Here is a 27,323-nt window from a genome sequence, read left to right as displayed (position 1 = left end):
CTGAGGTGCTCTTTATCATGAAAGTATCTTATTTCTCCATCCATTTTGAAAGATAGTTTTGCGGGGTACATCAATCTGGGTTGGAGGCTGTTTTCCTTTAGGGCTTGAAATACATCACTCCAAGGTCTTCTTGCCTTGAGGGTTTGCACTGAGAAGTCTGCTGTGATTTTTATGGGCTTTCCTTTGTATGTGATTTGTTTCTTTTCTCTCACTGCTTGTAGAATTTTGTTCTTCTGTTGGATTTCTAGAATCCTGACTATTATATGCCTATGTGTAGATTTTTTTTTTGATTAAGGCTAGCTGGAGTCCTATATGTCTCACTTATCTGTATGTCAAGTTCTTTTCCCTTCCTTGGGAAGTTTTCTGCCATCACTTCTGTGAACAGTTTTTTCATGTCATCTGCATTCTCTCCTCTGTCTTCATTGACTCCAATCAGTCTTATGTTATTCTTCTTTGCATCATCTAGCAGCTGCTGGATTGATTTCTCCTGTTCCCTTACAATTTCAAAGCAATTTTTCTTTTCCCCTCACTAATTGCAATCTTATCTTCTGTATGTGAAATTCTATCCTCACATTGGTTCATTCTTCTGTGCAGACTTTCGATGGAGTTTTTAATCTCCTGGAAATCTGTTTGCATCTGTTTTATGGATTCCATTTGTTTCCTATGTTTGGATTCCATTATGTTCCTCAGATCCTCTATTTTTTTATCTGAGTCCTCTCTAGATTTATTAATCATGTCTTGCACCATGAGCACAATCTTTGCTGTTATCTGAATAATTATTTCTGATTTCATTTTTCCCAGATCCTCTTTTGTTGCCAGTTCAGAGAGTCCAGGTGGTTGAGTATCAGATTGTTCCACCTCTTTTCCCTTTGGGGTTGCTGTAGGTGATCTGGAAGTCTGTTTTTGAGGCTTGTTTATGTGTTTTCTCATTTCCACAGGGTGGGGGGTGCTTCACGCACCCGTGCGGTTCACCTTCTCTGCCCTAGGAGCTTGGGATGGCAGTGGGGGAGCTTGCTTCTGGGTTCTGGGACCAGCTCACGTTCTCTGACCTAGGAGCTTGAAATGGTGGCGCAGAGCTTCCTTCCGGGTGCTGGGACTGGCTCACCTTCTCTGAAGTGATATTTTTTATAAAGAGTAATCCATTCATTCTATGTATCCTAAATTCTAAGAATCAGATGGAACTACCAAAGGCTTCAAGCCTGGATTGTGTTTTTCCATCTTCAATGGCATTTTTGATGGCATGAAGCCCATCTCTATGGCATCCTTGATTAGTGTGAGAGTATACTTATTTGGTCCCTTGATCAACAAAGTGACAGAGCGAGGGTTAACACAACCCTCTATAAAAGTGAAATTTTCTTCACCCTTTCCATATTTCTTCTTTTTGCTCTGCAGAGAGATACTATTCCATGTTTTGCAAGAGTATCTAAGGAAAATGGGTCAGTTCCTTTGTATCTGTTTCTGATTTATGCTTCATCTCTATGATTTCCACCATGAGGAGATCAATAGGATAACCTGATCTTCTAACAGCCAAAACAGAATCCACCACAGCCTCTATTAACACTTTAACCAGTTCAGCATGAATTTTTGTTCGCAAAGATGTTCTAGCCACATCCAAGAGGATTTCTCTTTTCATCTCCTTTTTTACTTTAACTTCCTCTAAAACCTCAAGTGCTTTTGTCTTTGCAGGTTCAAATCCTTCAGATATTATTCTAGGGTGCAGGCCCTCAGAAATGTAAAGATCAGCTTGTTTTAGTAACTCTCCAATAATTAGAACATTTGAAGTAGTACCATCTCCTGTAATGTCATTCTGTGCAATTGCTACTTTTGCTATCAAGGAAGCTGCTGGGTGTTGAATTTGCACCAGTGTCCCTTGTCCAAGTCCAGAAATCGTCCTGGGAGATCCATGTGTTGTCTCTGTTACTCCGAGTTTGTCTCACAGGTGAGTTCACTTGTGGATCCGATTCACATCCACGTTGGGCGCCAAATGTAGGGAACAGGGAAAGGGGACGTTACCAGAACCTCTGCAGTAAGTCCTAGTCTCCTGTGAGCCATGGCAGCACACAGCAAATTATAGGAAAGGTTGAAAAATGAGACTGAGAAGAAGCTGAGCTTTGGGTCTGATCAGTGCTGCTCTGGGAAGCAAAGACCAAGTGCTAAAATTTTTAAGATATTTATTTTCTTTGTCTAGTTTTATTATTCCATTTAGTATATAATTAATTTTCAAATGTTGAACCAAATTTGTATTCTTTGTAAGTTTCAGTTGGCTACATTTTCCTTTTTAGTGTACTGCTGAATTCTATTTTGTAATGTTTTCTTAAGGATGACTTTGTCTATGCTCATGAGGAATATGGGCTATAATTGCTTTTCTTATAATGGCATTACTGGGGTTTTTTTACATCAAATTGTAGTGATCTCACAGAATGAGGTAGATAGTGTTTCCTCTGCCATCTTCCCTGAAATAGTCATATCCTATTTATACTTTTCTTAAATATTTCACACACTTCATTAATAAAACTTCTGTACACCTCTAGTTTTCTTTAGCTAGCCACAACAAGAAAAACTTAATCTTTTGTGGTTGATTGTGGGTTCATTTAGTATCAGCTTTATGTAGCATTCATTTTTACAGAATTTAGTTATTGTATAGAAAATTCTTTTCAGTTTTCCTCAGTACTTTAAAATGACCTATCATTGTTTTCTGGCCTCCATTTTTTTCCAGTAAGAAAGCAACTATAATTTTAACAGTTGTTGCCTTTTGTACAATGTGTACACATGCTTATCTTTGCCATCAGCAATCAGCATCTAGAATACAGTTCCTTATGAGTACAATAGCCTTCTTTTGGTTTCCACCACTCAGAAATTGCTGAAATTTTTGGATGTATTTATTATTTATCTCATGAAATTTGGCAAATTTTGGGCATGTTTTTTATTAGATATTCTGCCTCCTTCCTTTTTCCTTTCATTTTGGAACTTTTTTTACATATATTTTAGACAATGTCATATTGTTCTACAGCTAACTATATAACTGTATATAACTGTTTTATTTTTCTATATAATACACATTGCATAGTGTTTATTGTTTCATTATTAAGTTTCTCGATTATTTTTTCCTCCTGTCTTCTATGTGTTGTTACACCAATGCATTGAATTTTATTTCAGATATTATATTTTTTAATTTTAGAATTCAAAATTTGGTTTGATTTTTCATCACTTACATTACTATACTGTTATTTACCATCTATTTGTTCATCATGCCATTTTTTTATGTTATTCAGCCTATTTAGAATGGGTTCTTCAAAGTGAGTGCCTGATAGTTCTAGCATCTGTGTGAACTGTGAATCCATTTCTAATGACTTTTCTCTTAAACATAGTTTATATTTTTATGTTTCCTTTCATATATATTAATATTTTATTGCATTCTGAATAATTCTAGAGTCTCTGCTTCCTCTTGTCCTTGGAATAATATTGATTTTCATTTAGGAAAGCAGGTAAGTTACTGGTTAAATGAAATGGTGAATGATTGGCTTTCCATGTTATTAGCAAAGCTCTCTTTGACTTTTGTCCTTTGTTTTGGTAGAAAACTTAAAGCATAAGAAATATTATTTTTTGTGCTTAAAATAATTTATTAGCATGTGTTTGCAATACTTAGTAACTGCATTGAGCTGGGTGTCTTGATATTTGTACATATCACATCTTGATTACTTTTATTTCCCATGCATACCCTCTCTTCTCCCTGGCTCCCCACATCCATTATTTCTCATCTCTACAAGTCTACCTCCTTGTTTCTTAACATTGGTATTTTATTTTGCTCTTTAAATTCTTATATATGGTGTCTCTCATATTAGAAAAATCATGTGCTATTGAACCTTTTGTGACTGACTTATTTCACTTACCATTATGGTCTCAAATTCCATCTATTTTCCTACAAATTGTTCCAATTTATCTTTATGGCTGAGTAGTATTTACTATGTATACATACATACATACATACATACACATATATATCACATTTTTTATTCATTCTTCTGTTGAAAGGCATATAGGACACTTCTTTGATTTAGCTATTCTTAACTTATTAAGCATGGGTTTTCTTGAGACTCAAAGGAATACTTGGAGCATTTCCTTTCTAACTAGGTAAGAATAAAACAAAAAGCTGTCTTCTTTAGGTCAGTGACTGGTAAAGTCTCTGGATATTCTTGTTTTCCTTTCTCTGTTAGGTCTCTGCTACCTTCTCTGTGAATGAGCACAGTTCATGTATGTATGTGACAGCAATTTATATAGGCATTTCAGATCTTTTGTCTTTTGGTCTTTTTTATTTTTTAGAATTTCACCTGGTAATGTATAGCTTCTATGGCCGCCACAGAGAACTCTAAGCTGCATGTTCTAGGATAGGCTTTCAAAGAAAAAGCCATGTGAACATAAATGCCACTCTTGCACATGTTTTAAAGATTCAAAAACAGATTTAATGATTGTATAATTTTGTTGCTGTAGAAATGTAATATAACATTATTTTTGTTTACTAATCATGAAGGTTATGAAAGAAATTGAATGATTTGTGTAGTTTTGCTTTAAGCTTGATTTTGTTCTGAATTAATACTTTTCTATAATTTACTCTTTTGATTTTATGTATATTTCACTGGGGAAACTATACTATTTTTAATCATATATTAAATTCTACTTGCTTAGCTGATTTTTCTTATTGTATCATTCTTTGAAAATTTGGGTTGGGTCTTTTGCATTATTTTTCAAATTTAATAATAATTATTGTTTTCTCAGATAATTATTTAAAAATTATATTATAGAATATTTTGCTTGTTTGTTAAGACTATATTTATAAAATAGAATTAGGCAGTAATAGTGTATCCTTCAGTTACTGAACTGATGTATTAGACCTAATAGATGGTTGGTGGAGGATTTGGGGTTCATTACTAAGATAATGTTATCTTCAAATGGAGACAATTTTTACCCCTCGATTTAGATAACTTGTTTTTTCACCTTGCTAATTGCTCTTCCCAGAAGCTTCAATATGTGCTCATCCTTGTCTTCCCTCTCACATTTGATATCTTTGTCTTATTACTGATTTCAGAAGCAAAGGTTTGGGCTTTTCACTATTCAGTATGATTTAGCTGTGTGTTTGTTGTATATGTCCTTTTTTATGTCGAGCCACATTCTTTCCTTACTTTGTTGAAGCTTCTAATTATGAAAGGATGTTGTCAAATGTTTCTCCTGTATCTGTGGTGATAATCATATGATTTTTATTCTTCATTCTATTAATGTTATATATGACATTTCTCGATTTGTTCATGTAGCCTTATAACCCAGACACACTGTACTTGGTCATGGTGTATAATACCTTTAATTTGTTGGCTAATTCAGTTTTCTAGTAGTTTTAAGGGAATGTTTACACTTATATTAATCAGTGATACCTAGTCCTATAAACTTTTTCTCAAGGTGTCCTTGCCTGACTTTGATATTCATGATAATGTTTGGCTGTAAAATGAATTTGGAAGTGTTTGTTCCTCTTCTGTTTTTGAACAGTTTGAGAAGAATTCATACTTATTTGTAGTTAAGTGCTTGGTAGAATTCACCAGAGAAGACAACTGGCCATGAGTTGTTTTTTTTTTAATGGGAGTTTTTTGATTACTGACTCAACATTCTCACTCATTAGTTTTTGGTCAGATTTTCTATTTCTTCATAATTCATTTTAGTTGCTTATATATTAGTAAGAATTTATCTATTTCTTCTTGGATATTCTATTTGTTGATGTATAATTGTTCACAGTAGTCCTATCATTCTTTGTGTTTTTGTGATAGCAAATGTAATGACTTTGGTTTTATTTATAATTTTATTTATTTGGTGGTAACAATGTAAGTAAAGATGTGTCAAGTTTGCTTACTAATTCAAGAAAGGAATGTTTATTTCCATCATCTTTTCTACACAAACTCAGTTTGCTTTTATATACACTAACAGTGATGCATTTGAAAAATATGAAAAATATCTCTTTTACAATAGGATCACAAATAGTAAAATAACTATGAGAACTCTAAGGCCATGCAAAACTCATCAGTGCTTTAGCAACTCTAAAACATTGATGAATAAATGAGAAAAAAATAAACAAATTTGAAGGTATTTTGTGTTCAGAATCAGAAGAATTAAAACTGTTATATTGTCCATACTACCCAAGGCAGTCTACCAGTTCAATCCAATCCATACAAAACACCAAAGACATTTTTTAACAGAAATAGAAAAAAAAAATCCTAAAGTCTATACACAGCCACAAAATATAATAAAACATTAAAAAAATCTTAGCAAAAAAAGAACAAAGTAGGAGGGTTGATAATGCTTGATTTCAAAATATACTACAAAGCTACAGTAATCAAAACAATATGGTACTGGCATAAAAACAAATAAATTACCCAATGAAACAGAATGGATACTCCTGAAATAAATCTATCTGTTTATGGTTGGTTGATACTTGGTAAAGCTTCTAAAACATCAAATGAAGAAAATATACATTTTAAGTGAATGGTATTGGTTAAAATCATAAACAGTAGAGAAGAATGAAATAGGACCCTTACCTCACCCCATATACAAAATATCAACTCAAAACGAATTAACATTTTAAACCTAAAAGCTTAAACTTTACAATTACTAGAAGGTAAGATAAGGAAAGAGCATTTTAATATTAGTTTAATCAATGACTTTTTTATTTAATCTGAAAAGAATAGAAAAAATGGACAATTGAGCTTTGATAAATGCAAACACTTCTGCACACCAATGAAAACATTTAACAGAAAGAAATGAAAATCTGTAGAGTAGGAGAAAATATTTACAAGTTATATGTCTAATCAGGGATTACTATGAAGAATATATACAGATTATATATGCAGAATAGCAATACAACAAACAACCTGTTTTAAAAATAGGTAAATAACTTGTTTTGGTCTGTTTAGCCTGCTGTAACTAAATATGGTGAACTGGGTAGCTTATTTCCAACAGAATTTATGTTTTCACAGTTGAGAAAGCTGAGAAATCCAAGGTAAATGGTTCCACATATTTCATGTGTGGTGTGGGCTGCTTTCTCATAGATGGCATCATTGTCACAAGGTGGATGGACCAAGGCAGTTCTCTGGAGCCTTGCCATAAAGACACTAATATCCATGAGGGCCCTGCATGCTTGAGCTAACACCCTCCCAAAAGTTCTTCATCTTACCACCATTACATTTACGATTTCAACATATGAATTAGATGAGGGTGTAAAATTCATTTCATAGCTGAACTAAACTGACATTTTTCAAAAGAATAAATGCAAATGATCAGGTATATGAAATAGTGTTCAAACCACTAATGAAAGAAATGTTGATCAAAACCACAATGCGATGTCACTTATGGCTGTTATCAAAAGGAAGAAAGATAAGTGCTGGAAAGGATGTGGAGTAAAGAAAAGAGTTGCACACTGTTGGAAGAAATTTAAATTGGTACAGCTGTGATGGAATAGTGTGGGTTTCCTCAACAAATTAAATATAGAACTAGTATATGATCCAGCAACCATATTTCTTTGGACATATCTAAAGAAATTCAAATCTGGATCTCTAAAACATATATGCATGACAAGTTCACTGCAGTGTTATTTACATTTTGATCCAGGAACAGATCTGAGTGCCAGTTGCTGGATTATTGGATAAAGAATACATACATGTACATGTATACAAATATCTATAGCTATCTAGATATAGAGATAGAGATCTATAGATATATCTATATATAAATAGATATAGATATAAAAGAATGACATTTTGCCCTTTGTAGAAACATAAATGAACCCAGAGGACATTATGCCTAAAGGAATGTGCCAGATACAGAAGTACAAATACTATATGGTCTCAATTATATGTGACTCTAAGAAAGCCAAACTGAGAAGCAGAAAGGAGATTAGTGGTTGTATGAATCTGGGCAGTAGGACAAATAGGGAGATTATGGTCAAAGGATGTAATTTTAGGTATAAAATAAACAAGTTCTGGAGATCCAATATGTAGCAAATTAAAAATAGTTACTAATATATTTTATACTTGTAATTTTTAATAAATCTTAAAAGTTTTTGCCAAATTAAAATAAAATATGAAACATCTGTTGAGGTGATGTATATACTAATTAGCTTGATTATGTTATTTTACAGTATATACATGTATCACCATATATAATTTTTATTTCTCAATTATATCTCAATAAAGCCAGAGAAAAATCTTCTCAAAAAACAAAAAGACCAAGGACTTCAGTCAGTGTCTCTCATGAAAATTATATACCTGTTGTTTGTTTTTTCTCCTAAAGATAAGAATGGTCATGAAACTGCACAATGAATATTTCTTGTTCAGAGAATAGTGCTTTAATATCTTAATGGGTTTTATTTTCTAATATTTTATTAAGAATTATTGAGTTTCTATTAAGTAATGAAATTGTATAATATCTATTTCTTTTTATTCACATTATACAGGTTGTATAAAGCCAAATTTTACAAGCTTCAGAGAAATAGTATGGAGAGAACTTTCTTCTCTATGCTTGGGATCTCTTAAGTACTAAACAAGTAAATGTGTTATTCAGCAATACTATGGTTCACGAGTGCTTCTGTTCATGAGCAATTCATGTGCAAACAAAAGTATTCAGCAAAATTTTCCTTCCGTTCCTGTACTTCGCATTGAGTGATGAACCCAACTCTGGCCATCTTCCCAGCATAAATACAAACACAATCATCTTTCCCAGAATTGTGGAGCAAATTAAATTCATGAACCAAGGAACCACTGCAATTTATTGCATAGACATACTCAATTATCAAGACTTTTGGGGATTAATTTCTTGATTTAATTTTTCCAATTTATTTATGGCAATTTTTTTTGAATTTTCACCTTTTCTACATTTTATATAGAACTTTATATTTTTCATGTAGTAGTTTGTGCAGATTCTAAAATAAATCAACACTTTTTGTATTATTTTTATTTGCTTATATCTATTGTTATTTCATTGTTATTAGCTTTTTAATTTTGTATAATTTTTAAACTTTTATTTATTCTAGCTTGTTTTTCTATTTTCTGGACTATTTTTCAAATTTGATTACTTGGATTTAACAGGGTTTTTCTGTTTTGTTTTTTTCTTTTTGGTACTGGGGATCGAACTCGGGTCCTTGCGATTGCGCAGCAGGCAGTGAAACCAATGAGCTAAATCCCCGGCCCATGGATTTATCAGTTTTAATGTTATTTTCTTTTACAAACATATTAATTCCTTAATTATTTTCTGTCAACATCATTATTATTTTTTATTATCATTCATAAAATGGTTATTCATTTATTTTTTAAAATTGTATCATATTTGGTATAAAAATGGCTATAGATTACAGATTTGACTGGAGTACAATTTGCAGCACATCATAGAAGTGTGATATATGTTGCTTCAATTTTAATTATCTAAGTATTTTAGAATTGTGATTTTGTTTTCTTATATAATACTAGAAATATTTAAAGTCATCTTAATTTCCAAATGGCTTGGCTTTTTTATTTATATTTTTATCATGATTATTCATTTTATTACAAGATAAATGGATGTAATAAACTTCATTTTTGTGTATATGTTCATTTTATTTAGTTAATTCATCAAATTTCAAATTATTTTGTTTAGCCGTTTTTGTGTCTTTCAACACATGAGGCTGCTTTTAAAATTTATTATTTAATAGGAAAATAAAATGTTTTGAAAGATTTTATTTTATAACTAATAAATATTACTTTTCTTAGAATAAATTATATTATAACAAATGAAAATAAAATAGTAACTAGTAAAATAGTAACAATTCCCCTGTACCTTGTTCCAAACTTGGTCTATCTAAGATATCAATTTTAACTGCATTGAATATACTCATCAGATGAAAATTTCTAGTTTGTTTTACTTATGATTTTCTTGTTTTTGTTACTGTTGTTTTTGTGTTTTTTTGCTGATAATTTTAAGAATAAAAATTGATTGCAACATAACCATCACTCTTAAGCTCATGCCATGTATTTAACGTTTTGAGCTACAGAAATTTCTCTGTCTTTGTGCCTTGAAATCATGTTGAGAGCTGGGTATGCCTGCTGAACCCTTATGAGACCACCCTTGAGCAATATCTTCATTATGAATATTTTTTAGATGACCTTCATATAACTCCTGAGATGGTCTCCATATTTGAGAGCCTAAAGCTCATCAATTTGGCCAGAATCTAGGAGCAATCCATGAAATACAAATAAAGAATTAGTATCCAAAAACAAAAGAATTATTATCTTCACCTAGTTTCTAGTTGATGAAGTAAAATAAAAACTAAAATTGACCAATTTCTGAGCAATTAAAACAAAATCAGTTTTAATGGAAGTGTGATTTCCAAAGCATGATTCAAGTGACTTTAACAGAAAGTGAGAAGAAAGAGTAAAGAAAAAAGAATAAAATGAAAATAAAGACTAAAATAAAAGGTTTGATGGCATAGGTCACATTAGGCCAGGACACCAGAAAGGGTACCCAGTGGGTGGTTCTACACAAATAACTCTCTACTCCTGTGAAAAATACTAAAAAAGAAATTTGGTTGGAAAATTAGCAGTCACCACCCAAATTCCCAGCTGGTTCATGTTCAGATTTTATTGTACTTTGACATGAGAATTTAACAACTTTTTGAATTCAATCACTTAAAAAATATTCATTTCTGTCTTGGAGCTTTGGCTATGTTACAATACACATATATACATATGCTCTACTGAGATGATCATGTGATTTTTTTGCCCCTGCTTCTGTTTATATGATGTGTTACAGTTACTGTTTTGTATACTTTTGAACCATCTTTGCATCACTGGGATGAAGCCTTCATGGTCATGATGTGATGTCTTTTTAATGGTTTGTTGTATCTCTTTATTAGTGTCTTGCTAAGCACTTCACAACTATGTTCATTAAAGAGATTAGCTTAGAGTTTTTATTTGTTTGTTTTTTAGTTGAATCTGTCACTGGCTTTGAAAGCAAAGAAGTGCTAGCTTCCAGGAATTAGTTTGGCACTAATTTCCTTTCAATTTTTTAAAAGAATTTTCTTTAAAGAATTTTCAAGAATTTTTAAAGAATTGATATTAGAACTTCCCCGAATTTCTTGTAGAATTTATTGTTGAATTCATCAGGTCCTGGGCTTTTCATAGTTGGTATGTTTGTTTAATTTATTTATTTTTTAAACTTTTTAAACAAACATTTATTGGTACATTTTAGGCATACATAATAATAACAGTCATCATGGGGAGTTTGGACATGTACAATGACACATCCCACATTTTGAAAAATTTATTGATCTCAATTTAATTGCCTATTCTTTGATTATTCAGTTTTGGTGATTCACATAAATCTAAGAATCTATCATTTTCTTCTAGATTCTCCCATTTATTGATGTACAGATTTTCAAAGTAGTTATTAATAATCTTCTGTATTTTAGTGGTGTCCATTGTGAGTTCATATTTTTTAATCCCATTGATTTAGGGTTTTTTTGGTAAGATTACTAAAGACTTTTTTCTATTTTGTTTATTCTTTTGAAGAACCACCTCTTTTGTTTATTGACTTTTTATAATTTTTTTAGCTCAATTTCATTAATTTCTGCTCTGATACTTATACTTTCCTTCCCTATACTAACTTTGGCTGTGGATTTTTTTTTCTGGGAATTTGGGGTGTCTCATTAGGTAATTTATTTGTGCCTTCTCTGTTTTTCTGTTATGGGCATATGTACAGAACTATGGATTTTTCTCTTCGGACCGCTTTCATTATGTCTCACGAATTCTGCCATGTTGCACTGGTGTTATCATTTGATTCAAAGAAGTAACTTTATTCCTGATTTCTTCTATCATCTATTCAAGAATATGCTGTTTAATTTTCATACGTTTGCATAATTTCTGTGGGGTTTTTTGCCATTGATTTCTAGTTTCATTGAACTTTGATATCATAATATGCTTGTGATAATTTTGAGTCTTTTGCATTTTCTTAAACTTGCTTTATGGAATAGTGAGTGTGTTGTGTATTTTGGAGAAAGTTTCATGTACTGCTGAAAAGAATATATATTCTGTTGTTGTTGGGTGAATCACTTTGTAGATATTTATTAAGTCCAATTGTTTAAAGGTTTGGATGAACTTTGATGTTTCTTCATTGATTTTTTTTATCTAGTTGATCTATTTGAGAGTTCCTGCCCTAAATTGTGTTGATGTATATCTGATATTTTATGTCCGTAAGTGTTTATTTTATGAAGTTGTGTGTGTCCATATTCAGCACATATATAATTGTCTCTTTCTGTTGATTTTCCCTTACTCAATACGTACTGACATTTTTTTGCCTCATCTGATCAGTTTTAGCTTAAATTTCAGTTTGTCTGAAAATAGGATATCTACTCTTACTTGTTTTGGGGGTTCTGGTGCATGGAAAACAGTTTTCCATCCTTTGAGTTTTAGTCTATGAATTTATCGTTGGATTAAATGTGTTTCTTTTGTACAACATACCATTAAATTTTGAGGGTTTTTTATACAATTTGCCAATCTATCTATTTTTATTTGGGAGCTGAGATCATTCATTTTATGAATTATTACTGAAAGGTATTGATTTATTTCTGTATTATAGTCCTTTATCTGAGGAACAGCTGGCAAAAATTTTTTCCACTCTATGGGTTGTCTCTTCACTCTGTTGGTGATTTCTTTTGCTGTGCAAAAGCTTTTTAATGAGATGAAAGACCAGTTGTTGATTCTGTAATATTTCCCATGTGACTGGGGCTTTGTTCATAAAGTCTTTTGCCTATACCTATGTCTTCAAGAATTCTACATAATTTTCTCTTCCAGCAGATTTAGTGTTTCTATTTTAATATATCTATATTTGATCAATTTTTATTTTAGTTTAAAGCATGGTGAGACATGAATCTAGTTTTAATCTTCAGCATGTGGAGAGCCAGTTTTTCCAGTACCATTTATTAAAGAGTCTATCATTCTTCCAGTAAAATTATTTGACCCCTTTGTCAAAGATCAGGTGGCTCAGTGTGTTTGGGGTTGTTTCTGTATTTTTCAATCTGTTTTATTTATCCTCAGGTCTGTTTTGTTTTGGTTTGTTTTGTTTTTGCCAGTACCATGCTGCTTTTATCACAGTTATCTTTGTAGTATAATTTCAAGTCAGGAATTGTGATGCCTCCTGCCTTTATTGCCCAGCACTGTTTATAGTATTCTAGGTAACTTCTGGTTCCAAATAAATTTTAGGATTGTTTTCTCTAGTTTTGTTAGGTATGCTATTTGTATTTGATCAAAGTTGCCTTAAATCTCTATAACAATTTTGGGAGTATGACTGTTTTCACTATATTTGTTCTTCCTACCCACGAGCAAGGGTTATCTTTCCATTTTCTTGTATCCTCTTTGATCTCAATTTTCAGAGTACTCTAATTTTCAATGTAAAGAACTTTCTTTAGTTAGATTGATTCCTAAGTAGTTCATTTTTTTCAATGCTATTGTGAAAAGTGTTGTCTGCCTAATTTCTCTCTGAGTGAGTGTGTTATTTGTATACAGGAAGGCTATTGATTTTTGAGTGTTGACTTGTATCCAGCTATGCTAGTGAATTGGATTATTAAATCTAGAAGTATTTTGGTGGAGTTTTGGGGGCTTTAATGTAAAGTATCACATCATCAGCAAATAATGATAATTTCACTTCTTCCTTTCTTATCTTTATTTCTTTTATTTCTTTCTCCTGTCTGGGTGCTCTGCTAATGTTTCAGAACTATATTGAATAGAAGTGGTGATAGTGGACATCCTTGTCTTGTTTCTGATTTTAGGGTGAAAGTTTTTAGTTTTTGACTATTTAGTATGATGTTGGCTGTTGATTTGTAATAGATGGCTTTTATCAAATTAAGATAAAGAACATCTATTCCAATTTTCCATGATAAAGTTTGTATCATGAATGCATTTTGGACTTTATCAAATGCTTTTTCTGTGTCTATTGAGATGGTCATGCAATTTTTGTCCATGGTTCTGTTGATATGATGTATGGCATTTATTAATTTGTGTATGTTGAACCATACCTGGATCCTTGGGATGGATCCTGTTTGATTGTGCTGTATAATCTGATTTGCTGCATTCTGTTTGCCAGTGGCTTACTGAGGATTTTTACATCTATGTCCATTAGAGAGATTGGCTGGTAGTTCTTTTACTTTCTTGGGTCTTTTCTGTTTTTAGTATTGGTAACACTTACTTTCCAGGAATGACTTTGAGAGTATTGCTTTCCTTTCAATTTTATGAAAGAGTTGGTGGAGTAGTGGCATTAGATCGTCTCTAAATTTCTTGTAGAATTCAGCATTGAATGTATGAGAGGTGACCTTTTCTTTGTTGGTAGGTTTTTAATTACATTTTCAATTTCATTGGCTGATATTGGGTTATTTAGAATTTTTACATCTTCTTGATTCAGCTTTGGTAATTCATATGCATGTAGGAATCTTCATTTCTTCTGTATTTTCCACCTTACATACAAGTTCTTGAAGTAGATATTGATAATCTTCTGGATTTCTGCAGGATGTCTTGTAGTTTCATCATTTTCATTCTTAATTGCATGGATTTGAGTCTTTTTTTCCTTTTTTGATAAGACTGGCTAGGGGTTTGTCAATTTTCTTTAATCTTTCAAAGAATCAACTCTTCAATTCATTGATTCATTATATTGTTTCCTTAGTTCCAATTGCATTAAATTCTACTCTGATCTTTATAATTTCCTCCCTCATATTAACTTTGGGCTTGACTTGTTCTTTTTCTAGAAGTTTGAAGTCCAACATTAACATTCAACATGTTTATTTAAGCTCACTATTTTTCTGAATTGAGAATTTGTCACTATAAATTTTCCTCATAAGATTGTTTTCATTGGGTTACATAAGTTCTCATATGCTGTACCAGCATTATCATTTAACTGTAGAAATTAATTGCATCTTTCATTTCATTTGTGACACATTGGTTGTTCAGTGGCATGTTATTTATTTTCCATGAGTTTAGTTTTTGTGGTTTCTTTTCCGTTTCATTACACTATGGTCTGATAACATGCATTGGATAATTTCAATTCCTTTGCATTTACTTAAGCAGGTTCACTAAGCATGTATGTGGTCTATTTTGGAGAACATCCCATGCACAACTGAGAGGAATAATGTTGTGGGTTGGATCACTCTGTAGACATCTACTAAGTCCATTTGTTCACAAGTATATTTCAGATTTGATATTTCTTTATCAATTTTTTTTGTCTAGTTGATCTGCCTATTTGTGACAGTGGGATATTGAGGTTCCCTATTACTATTGTGTCAGTGCTTAATTGATTTTTTTATGTTGGTTAATATTTGTTTTATATAGCTGGGTGTACTAGCATTTGGTACATATGTATTTATGATTGTAATCTTTTCCTCTTGGAATCTTCCCTTTACAAGGATATAGTGACCTTCTTTGTCTCTCTTGATTAGTCTTGGCTTGATGTTCACTTTGTCTCCAAATAGAATACCTACTCTTGCTTTTATCAGGGTTTCTGTTACATGGAGTATTGTTTTTTTTCCTTTGGTTTTCAGTCTATGAATTTCTTTTTGAGTTAAATGTGTTTCTTATATGCAGCATATTGTGGGATCGTGTTTCTTGATCTATTCTTACAACTTGGTTCTTTTGATTGGTGTATTGAGACCATATACATTGATAGTTATAACTGATATGTATTGTCTTATCCTTGTCATATCATTTCCTGTACTTTCTCCTCTGTTTAATTGCTTGCCTTGCTTAATAGTTTCTTTTTATTGGTTTTAGTGGAATTGCAGTTTTCTTTGTCATGAAAATATGGAACACTTCATGTAATCGTGGGTCCTCATGTGCAGGGGCCATAATAATATTCTCTGTTTTATTCCAATTTTAGTATATATGCTGTTGAAGCAAGCACACACTTAAATTATTTTTAACCCACTGCTACTACTGAAATGTTTTTGCCCCTCTGTCATATATTATGACGAGATTTACTACCTTTGATTTTCTTACTTTTTTTTAACTTTGTTAATTTTATCTATTTCTTTGATTTCTCTTCCTAATCTGATAGGTTTTTTTTTTTTACTTATCTTTCTGTTTACCACGCCCCCGTCCACTCATATGTATACACCATTTCTGCCCCTTAATTTGAAATTCTAAAATGCTTGCAAAGTTGGCTAATAATTGGTTTTTAACTCAAGAGATCACAATAAGATAATTTTAGGTCTAATTAAACATCATATAAATGTCAATTCTATGTCAGTACTCTTTTATTTACTCAACTCTCACCCAGTAAAATTATCTATTAAACATTTATCTCTTGGCTAACATCATCATTTTCTAACTTTTGCATTTTGCTTGAGTATTTATAAATATTACCTCCAATTTTTATAAATATTTTTATTATCATATGTCTTTTTATGATATCTGATTTATCCCTTCATGAAAAAATATTTAACATCTTGCTAGCTTTAGTATAATCATTATTATTTCCTGTTTTATTCATCTTCCTTTATCTTGAAATTTCTCTGTGGAATACATTAGAGAAGAAAGTCAAGTACCAATTAAGGTATTTTTTTCCATAGGACAAGAGGTTATGCTTTGGAAATACTGCATGTCTAAATGTTGACTTTATTTGGCTTAAAGTGTTTATTTATTCACTGAAATAAACTTTATTGAGCACCACTCTGTGCATAAGAGAGAAGCATGTGCAATGATGACAGATAGGCAGTTGGAACCCAGCCAGGTCATTCAGAGCTGTGTAGTTATTATAAATTTCTTAGCTTCTGCTTTCATTGAGATGAGAAGCAATTCATAGCTTTGAGCAGAAGAAAGACATCCTGCCTTATATTTTTTAAAGGATTTCTCTATAAAATAACTAATAAAGGGAAAGAGAAACAAAGTAAACAGCAAGACACCAGATTAGAATTCATGACAATAATCTGAAAAAGAAACAATGGTAGCTTGCTTATGATGACAGCTATGGAGGTGATGGAAAGTGTTAGGACCCTGTATTCATTTTGGAGGTGGAGAAGCCACAAGGTTATGGTTCGCTGTATAAAATGTGTGAGAGAAATAGAGAAGTTGGGAATAACTCCAAGGATTGGGTTTCAGCAATCTGAGGAATGGAGTTGTTATATACCATGAACAGAAAGTTTTGATGGAAGAAAATTTGTACAGTATTGATGTGTTTGTTTTACAATTGCTATTTGTTATCTAAATGGAAAATTCAAATGTCAAACATATAATTAGATACCCAAGTCCAGAACTCAGAAGTAGGTATGTAGACCATCTGAATTTAGGATTCATACTTTATAGTTTTTGCTCAAGAATCTGTAGATATTGATATTCTTTCCTCCCATCTAGTGTTATACTTATATCTCATGAAGTTAATGATAAACTTTTAGAACTATGAAACACAAAAACTGCTACATTCCCTGTACTTTGGGGAAAAAGGAACTAAGATGTCTTTAACGATATTTATTTTACAATTGTATAGTCTCCTTAAAAATTCTTCCATGACCCCCAGCTTCTTGCCCAGACCCATGCAGCTCCCTCTGCAGTCAGAAGCTCTCAAGTGCCAGATCTTGGCAAATTTTGTGGTTACTTCAGATTAGGCAGAGATGGCTTGCAACAGGACCATTCACAAGAAAATTTTTTTTCTGATGTCCAAATAAATCATATTCCAAAGAAGGTCTGGAGCACCACCCCCTGCGCTGAGGATGAGCCTTCTGGGTTACCGTACTACTGCCCCCAGTGCCCAGGAGCAGAGTCACCCACAGCACCAAGGAGGAGGTGAGCCTGAGCCTTCTGGGCCATTGAAAGTTTACACAGCAGAATGAACCAATGTGAGGATAGAATTTCACATACAGAAGATAAGATTGCAATTAGTTACCAGGAAAAGAAAAATTTCTTTAAAATAGTAGGGGTTCAGGAGAAATCAATCCAGCAGCTGCTAGACGATGCAAAGAAGAATAACATAAGACTGATCAAAGTCAATGAAGAAACAGGACAGAGTGCAGACAACATAAAAAACTGTTCACAGAAGTGATGGCAGAAAACTTTCCAAGCAGGGGAAAAGAACTTGACATACAGATAAGTGAGGCATATAGGACTCCAAATAGCCTTGATCAAAAAAAAAAATCTACACATAGGCAGATAATAGTTAAGATTCCAGAAACCCAACAGAAGAATAAAGTTCTACAAGCAGTTACCGAAAAGAAACAAATCACATACAAAGGAAAGCCCATCAGAATCACAGCAGACTTCTCAATGCAAAACCTCAAGGCAAGAAGAGCTTGTAGTGACCTATTTCAAGACCTAAAGGAAAACAGCCTCTAACCTAGATTGATTTACCCTGCAAAACTATCTTTCAAAATTGATGGAGAAATGAGATACTTTCATGACAAAGAACACCTACAGAACTTCATGAATACCAAACCACCACTCCAAAAAATTTTAGACAATATCCTAGGAAAAGACAATGAGGATCACAACCCCAGGAAGCATAGCAGAATGAATCCATTGGGTACAACAAGAAATTAGAGCAAGGGGGTAGAATCCAACAAAAAGAAAAATTCATGACAATCATAAGTCAATACATATCAGTTATATCCATCAATGTTAATGGTCTCAATTCACCAATCAAAAGAAATAGACTGGCAGAATGGGTCAAGAAGCAAGATCCAACAATATGCTGCATACAAGAAACACACTTAATTCAAAAAGAAACTCATAGACTGAAAGTTAAAGGGTAGGAAATAATACTCCATGCTACAGGAACCCAAAAAAGAAGCAGGAGTAGCTATCCTCTTTGCAGATCAAGTGGATTTCAAACCAACACTGATTAAGCAAGACAAAAAAGGACACTACATCATTGTAAAGGGAACAATCCAAGAGGAGGGGATGACAATCATAAATATCTATCCACCAAACACTAGTGCGCCCAACTATATAAAACAAATACTAACAGACATGAAAAATCATATAAGCACTAACACAATAGTAGTGGGGAACAATACCCAACTGTCACAAATAGATAGATCAACTAGACGAAAAAATTCTTACATTTATAAACTAATTTCTGATGTTCTTAGTTGAGTTTCTAAAATTTTTCTGATATAAGGTATATTCACAGTATTCCTAAGCCTTCAGATTTCTTTTCTTCTGAATGATTGCTGGTTATTGGAAGTTACAAGGCAAAAGAAATACATTGTTAAATATAGACAAATTATCCTTATTGATTTCAATACATTCACCACAGTCAAGCTTATATTAAGATAATATTGCAGAACCTTTCACTTTAAATTCCTTATTCAATTAAATTTATTGGTTTGTTTTCTTTTTATATCATGAAGTTAACTTATCTTCAGTCTCTTGAAAAGTATGTGCTGGCTACTCATTTTGTGTAGTGTTATAGTATTTTTTTCTTTTTACTATCAGATATCACAACTAGCTGTGGACTTACCATATCTAGAGACCTAGGTATTTGGACAGATTGCATGTGGTGAGACAAAGACTTCTTCACATACCTTATGCATCTACTCCTTTTTATTCTGACATGATCTTTGGAATCTGTTTTCTCACCAGTCCTCCCTTTTCCATGTCTCTGACTCAACTTTCTGCCATGCCATTTCTGCAACATATTATTTTTCAAATAGTTGTCAATTCTTCACCAGTACAAATTTTCTAACTTTTTTTTAATGACTCGGCTTCAAATTCATCTCAATTTGTTATATTTTCTCATTAATCATCAAGATTATGTCTTTTTCATGTGCAGAGAAAGCAATTTCTGTGTAAACTATTATTCTGATTTATGGAGTTAATCCTTTAACTCCTTTCCTTCTGTCTCTCACATGCTATCTTTATTTTTCTCCTTTTATGTTGTAAAATGTCTTTATAAGATATATGCTTTTGTTTTGTTTTAAACTTTTACAGCCCACACAACAAAACATGTTATTTGTCTCAAAACATTGACTTCTTGCATCTCCTTTCTACTTTCATAAGCACTGAGAAACTCCATTATGAATTTAATGGGAAGGCCTAGATGATTTAGGTTTGAATGACTAATTTAAAAGATGGATGGAGACTAACATGGCCTTGTCAGTTGTTTTAAAACAGACTTTGATTCTATATTGTTCTTTGATTTCCTGAGAAACTTGAGAAACTCATTAATCAGTTCCCTGTTGTGTGAAGATGGGCTGATTTACCCTGTCATTAGTTGACAGCTACGTACATGGCTCTAATCACAGAAGGATTCTTTTTTCCCCACATTCTGCCCTTGCCTCCTTGATCCCCTAGATTAGAAAATGTTGCTCCATAGGGTCCGTGATTCCCACTGTGTTGAGGAACCTAGGGAAAAGGGATGAAACTTAGTCATATATCTACTTCTCTGATCCAAGTAAAATGATATCAAGCCCCCACCATTTGTTGTTGTTTTGTATGTACCTTTCCAAATTGTAGGTAATATGTTTTTAGCTTTCTACATTTTGACTTTTCTGTCATAGTTGTGTTACTGTTTTAGGAAAAGTAGATTTTTTAGGGTTTTAGGATCTTATTTCAAATGAAAAAATTCCAATTAAAAGAACCCTGAGATTTTCTCTCAACTTTGATGCATTTCCATCACACTGACCATGAATGTGCAGAACCCACTGATATGTTTAAAAAAATAAAATCTCTAAATTTCTAGAATACACGTGTGTTAGAGTATTCATTTGCTATACTTCATTCTATGTATTTATATTAATATTCCAGGCCTATATTTCTTGAGGAATTCCATTTTCCAATTAAAAATCTCATTTTCTTTGGCCAATGAAATGGAAATAAAAATAACATTGTTTCAGTAACTTTCTCAGTACCACTTGTTAGCAAATTTTTTATGGAAGGATTTTTCTCTTTCAATATTTCTTCTGAGAGCCCTAATATGCATCTGGATCTGTGAGTAAAATTGGCCTGGAACAGACTTACACTGAACTAATTTATTGTGAATGAGAATTATTTGTTGTTGCAACCAATTGCAACTGGGAACTACTTGTTACTTCAACCTGATCTGTCTTGAGGAGGATATTTCATATCTGTTTATTTTGGTTTCACAGTTGGATTTAGACAGAAGTTTAAGATAAATTTTCCAGGTTATCATTTTCCCCTTGAATATGGTAAATCTAATTTAATTCAAAAATTGTATTGAATTGAAAGGCATTATTAAATTTGCCATTTTACCTCAGAATTCATCTACCCAGAAGGCCATAAGAAAAATAGATTAAATTAATTCTGATTTGTGCTTGTATCTAGTTTATATTTGTATGTTGTCTATTATTTCTGGGTACCTTCAAGAATCAAAAGTTTGAATCTACTCTCAGATTTGACTAAAAATTTCCAGTGACTGTGTCCTAATCACCAAAGTCATTCAGTAACACAATAAAGCCCTTGTTCTATCAAGATGAAACATATTTGTTTATGGCATCAAGTGGTTTAGTAACTTGTGCGTGTTTAAATCACCAGTAAGGAAGGCAGTAATGATTCTAGGTTGGTACTCATCTTACTCAAAATCAAGTGCTCTTTCTTCTACAATGTTGAGTTTCCCATTTACTCTTCTTTCAGATGTAAGGCTTACAAGCTTAATTAAAGAATATTGTATAAGTAATATTGCTCATTACATTGAATTGCCTATTAAAATTGATTTAAAGACTTAGGTTTTGTATGCCATCATAGAGAGATGTGATTAGCATTGACTAGAATTGATTGTCAAGCCCACCAGGAGTGAGTCTAACAAGTCAGAGGGACTGGGGTGAGCATGACAGGTGGATGGCAGCAGAAAATGTATTCATCTGTCTTTGGGTATTTTAGACTGTTCTTACTGTTGACAAAGTGTATGAGATATCAAATTGTTGAAAGTAAAGAGAGACTGAATAAATTTAGCTTCTTTCAGTTGATGACTGCTGTCATTGAGAAAAATAGCTACTCCACTAAGGAGAAATTCTAGTAATAAAAAAGTGCATGAATGTGTTAGAAGGACATTCCAAAATGATTATTTCCATCCTTTTACAATGCCCAATTATTCCTAACACACACTTCACATAAAAAGAATAAAGTCACTGTTAGCAAAATCTGTACTACTCATGTTGGCCTTAAATTATGTGTAGCTTGAAAAAGACTAATATTGGGGTCTTCCATGTTACCTTCTGAATGGAATGCATTATTTTCCTACATCCTTCTTATATTTTAAGACTTAGTTTAAGATAAGTGAGAAAAAACACTCTTGTGAAATTACCATATTCTCATAAAGCCTGTGACCCTTTCAAGCATTTGGCACATTCTATTATTATTAAACATGAAATGCTTAAGGACTTAGGAAGTGCCAAATACATATTTACTGAATGAACGTGAGTCAGATGAGTAGAAAGAAAGAAGAATATTTTAGTTGCTTTGACCTAAATAATAATTAAATATGTAGGGTCACAAATCTTAAAAGGATCAATAAGATTCCATTACAAAACAACAACATTCAATAAAATTTAAATCTCTCTCTCTCTCTCTCTCTCTCTCTCTCGTGTGTGTGTGTGTGTATGCTGGTGAATACAAAAAGCAGCTGGAACTCTCACACACTGCTAGTGTGAATGCCACATGTCACAGCCACTTTAGTTAAGTAATTTAACAATCAAAGGAATTTACTAATAGGAAATAAAAGTATATGTTCCCATATTTAAACAACCAAGAAGGAACTTAAGCAACCATTATGGTAATAACCTAAGTGTCCATCAAATTGTTGTGATAGACCAATTCTATGTATTGTTCTCAGCAGTAAAAAATATATTAGGTATTGATGCACCCATCAGGAGTGAATTTCAAAAGGATATAGTAGGTGAAGGAAATCAGATCCAAAATATTTCATAAAATATGATTTCATTTAGAAAGTATTTTTGAAAAGACCAAAAAAAAAAAAATTAGATTGCCAGGATCTACCATCTAATAGAAGAAAGTCACCAATTTAAAATGGAAATGTGAGAATTATTTCGGTGTGATGGGAATGTTTTGTATTTTGATTGTTGTAGTAGCTAAGTGACTATATATATTTGCCTAAACTTAGCTATTCACTTAAACAATGTGAATATTATTGTAATTTATATCTCAACAAACCTGAAAAATGGTCTCAAAATGTGACATTTTGTTCTCCCTTAATGAAATAAAATGTCATGCATTCTTCTCTGCATGATGCTTCCAATGCTAGAATTATCTACTATAAATTACTAAATTTTAGCAAACTGAGGAAAATTCCCATACTGAATATCTTTGTTCCAATAACATACTATGTTTTGTACAATGCCTTCAATCATTCAAACAATACTACAGGTAACATAGCCAAAAATGAATCATTTAAATACATTGTGAAGCACAAATGTAGCACCATTGGGTATCTGTGCCACACACATTAGGCAAAGTCTGTTTGGCAGTAAAGCTGTTATGTCAAGTATTCCTTGTCACACATAAATGGGATCATGTTATTTGTTAATAAAACTTTGAATCCCATTGCACATGGAATGGCATCCAACTCCCTTCGCAGCCTCTCCTGGCCCATGCACAGAGGCTCTCCAGTGCTCCGCTCTCCCCTCTCCCTGTGGTTTTCCAGACAACACACAAACAAAACTCTTCTCAGTCAAAGGGAATTCTATATGTTGCCCCCACTTTCTGAAAACCTCTACTTCTATTTTTCCATGAAGGATTGTTTTCTTTCTTCAGAGTTCAGCCTCAATGGCATCTGTCTTTAGACATCACTTTCTACATACTCCATGTGAAAAAACACCCTTTTCCTTGCTATTATTTACATATTATCATTTTCCCTCACCAATTCAAACTTGTACATTGCTTAGGACATTATAAGTACTCGATATACATTTTGAATAAATTAATGAAGTAGATAAGGCAGTCAACAGCTGGCACACAAAAAAATGTGTTAAAATTTGGTACAAAGGGAAAGACCACCTGAGAGAAACTTGTGGTTGGCAAAGCTGAAATCTGAGGTCTGCATATATTAGTGAAAATCAATAAATAGCAATAGGGCTTGCTAGAAAGACAGACGCTGGAATTAAATCAATTAAGAATGTTGTCTGTATGTAAATTAGAAACATCAACTAAATTAAACTGTTGAAAAATGGAAGATTAAAAGAATATTAATGAGCTGATGGAAACTTGATAAGATTTCCAAAATGGTTTTTCATTGTTTGCTTGTTCTACTTTAATTAGAATCAAATGTGAAGAAAAGGTATTTTGAGGGTTCCCCATGCCTTCTTAATGTCTCAAAAATACTATTTGTTGAAGGGCACTGCCTAAGAATCTTCATCATCCAAGCTAAAATGAAAGACAAGCTAAGTCTTTTTTGCTCTTCCATCCACATCAGGACTTAATCAGGTTTCTTTCAAAGATAGAAATTTTTCTTGTTGATTTCATTTTTTGAAGTAATTAATATGGTGTTCCTGAACTACCACTGCCAACATTGAAGTTGTTCCCAGAATTCCCCATGCCTCATTGGCAGACCTTTTGTTTGTTTGTTTGTTTGTTTGTTTGTTTTGGTACCAGAGATCGAACTTGGGACCTTCCACTTGTGAACCAGGTGGCGGAACCACTGAGCTAAATCCCCAGCCTCCCAGGCCTCATTGGATCCCATCTCCTCACCTCCCATCTCCAGAAATAGTTCCTAGCAGGAGGCTGAACTCAGCTGAGAACATTTTCTCATTTTCAGCTATTGTGGACCATCCCCCTGCCCAGTCCAGCATACCTGTGTGCCTGCACCCAGCCACACATTGTTGGGACTAATCCTTTCTTTTCCCCATTATCACAGTTAATACAATAAACCCATGCTGCTTCATTACCTTTTTCTTACCCCCTCTTCATCCCCCTTGCCTGTAACTCTGCCTTTCTACTTCTACTCACTGATTTTGGCTACACTGAACTCTCATAATAACCATCTAATGTCAAAGTGACAGATCCCTTAGATGGGTCCACTATGACCCTGTCCAATTCCCCCCAATTGTCCCAGTTTGTCTTCTAGAGCTTAAGGGTCATTCAGGAGCAATACTTCCTGTTTCTTCAAACTCTTTTACTTCCTTGCTCTTACTTAAATCTAGCTGATTGTGAGGATGTCATTGTCATTTAAAGACAAAGCTATTCATTTTTTTTCTGGAACACCTCCTATTCTGCTCAACCCCATAAATAGAATACTCCTTGTTAGTTATGCACAAATAAATCTGAATCTCTATTCCCTAATAAATTTTTCTCATTTTGCATTTTTCTAGAAAACATCTTTGGTGAAATCCATCTTTCTCTAGTATATTTCTTTATCAGAGCAGCTGATCAAATTTATCAAAAATAAAATAAAACCAAAAAATGCTGACTGTTCACCTGTAGAATATTGGATATCTTAGGTAGACTCTCAAATTTTTTTAGCAAGACTGACATGCCTTTTCTGCAAACACTGTCAAGTGTTTTATGGAAGACTTTACAAAAGACTATTTTATGCATATATGCTTCTTCAAATTTCCACAACCCATCCCACTTCCACTTTTTCAGCTGCTGATCTTAATCTTTTTTCATTCAGAAGACACAAAACAACACAAAATAACATCAACTTCAGCGAAGTCTTCACCTCCTCTGACTCATGTGTCTGTTCTTTTACACTTCCCTTTGAAATGGATTAACTGTTCTTATTATATTAGTGCTAACTTTTCTGTTCATACCTGTATGGCAACATTATCTTACAAAGTCAAATACTGATGGCCTCATTCATTCACCATTGGACATACATCATTCCATATTGGATGCTGGTTTCTACCATTGCCTGTGGACATTATGGTCCAGATCACTAATACATCAAAGATGGTGAATTTAGTAGTGAATTCTCAGTGCTCACCTCAACTCACCTCAGGGCTAACCTTTTACCTACTTGATCACACTGTCTTCAAACAGCTCCTTCACTTGACTTGGCTTGCACATTTTGCAATCTTTTTTTTTCCCACTCTCCTCACCAGCCTGACCTCTGATATCCTCTCCTCTCAATCTGCTCTCACTTTCTAGATAATATCAACTGACTCCACATAGTGGAAGTCCAGGAGATGCCCTCCAAATGTGGATCTTTATCCATAATACCTTCTGTGAACTTCTGATTCTTACAAAAGACTACCTGACACTTCTTTCTGGAGGTGTAATTATGTTTCAAAGATTATCGTGGTTATTAACAAACCTTGACTTCTATGTCACAACTGATTGTTTTTTAGTGACTCACTAAACCACAGCAATATTTGCCCAAATACTCAGGCACTATGACTTGGTCATTTTTATACACCATATATATTACTAATATATTGTTATATCATAAATTACTCCAATGCCTGATTATAGTATTTATATATCGTTGCATGACAAATTACTCCAGGCTTAATGGCTTAAAACAACATGTGTATGTATTGTGTCAAATCATGTGGGTCAAACATTAAGGCACAAATTGATTGTGGGCTTGTGGCCCCTCCTGAGGTTGCAGCCAAACTGTCCTCCAGAGTGCACTGTGCCCATAGCTGACCATCACAGAGGGACTTGCTCTCAGATGCACGCCTATAGTTTTTCACAGCCTACGAGTTCCTCATAGGCTACTGGGCTGAGAATCTTAGAACCTGGCCTTTGTCACTTGGGCCTCTCCATAGAGCTTCTTACAACTTAAAAGCTCATTTTCTCCAGTACGAATGTTCTGAAAGATGGAGAAAAACATCAAGTGTTTCAAGAGAAAACCAGGACATAACAAGAGCCTGAGATGGAAGTCACACTCCTTTGGCCATCTAGTCAAAGTGACATCTCATCCGTTTTGTCACATTTTTAAATACCCAAGTGGAGGAGTTCTTACCAGGATGTAGAAATCAGAAAGGAAAAGTCTCTTGGGAGCTCCTGTAAGGCCACCTAATACAAGTGATACCCTACACTGATTGGCTCTGGCTCCTGAAGGCAGATTGTGTACCTGTCTTTCTGACTCTGTCTTTAGTGATATTTCATGGCTAGGTTGACATTAGCCATGTAGGAAATATGTACACCAGTGAAACTGAAAATGCTATAATTCAGGGCTTATTAATTTTTAAAGTTGGTTAAGAATTTATAAGCATATTATTGCTTACAAACCACATCTAACACATTGTCATATCTTGTTAGTACATCTTTCAAAGGCATTTTGAGCTGTCCAGTTCCCATCATAGGGCATTTATATATGATGCTGTCATGTCTCACCTAGCCTAAATGAGATAGTTTCTAAACTAATCTTGT

The 27,323-nt window shown here is 33.2% G+C and overlaps 1 non-coding gene and 1 pseudogene across 1 annotated transcript; both read right to left on the bottom strand.

The window, feature by feature from the left end:
* Positions 1-1,171: 1,171 nt before the first annotated feature.
* LOC147829886 (putative T-complex protein 1 subunit zeta-2 pseudogene) lies at positions 1,172-26,012 on the bottom strand (annotated as a pseudogene).
* LOC147829887 (U6 spliceosomal RNA) lies at positions 15,840-15,945 on the bottom strand. The gene has a single exon (XR_015447512.1). It is a non-coding gene; the product is annotated as a U6 spliceosomal RNA (small nuclear RNA).
* Positions 26,013-27,323: the final 1,311 nt, after the last annotated feature.

This window comes from Heterocephalus glaber, unplaced genomic scaffold (assembly GCF_053883595.1).
Source record: "Heterocephalus glaber isolate CG9 unplaced genomic scaffold, H.glaber_assembly_v1.0 deba00000347, whole genome shotgun sequence".
NCBI lineage: Eukaryota > Metazoa > Chordata > Mammalia > Rodentia > Bathyergidae > Heterocephalus > Heterocephalus glaber.
This window is presented reverse-complemented; position numbering and strand designations above follow the sequence as displayed.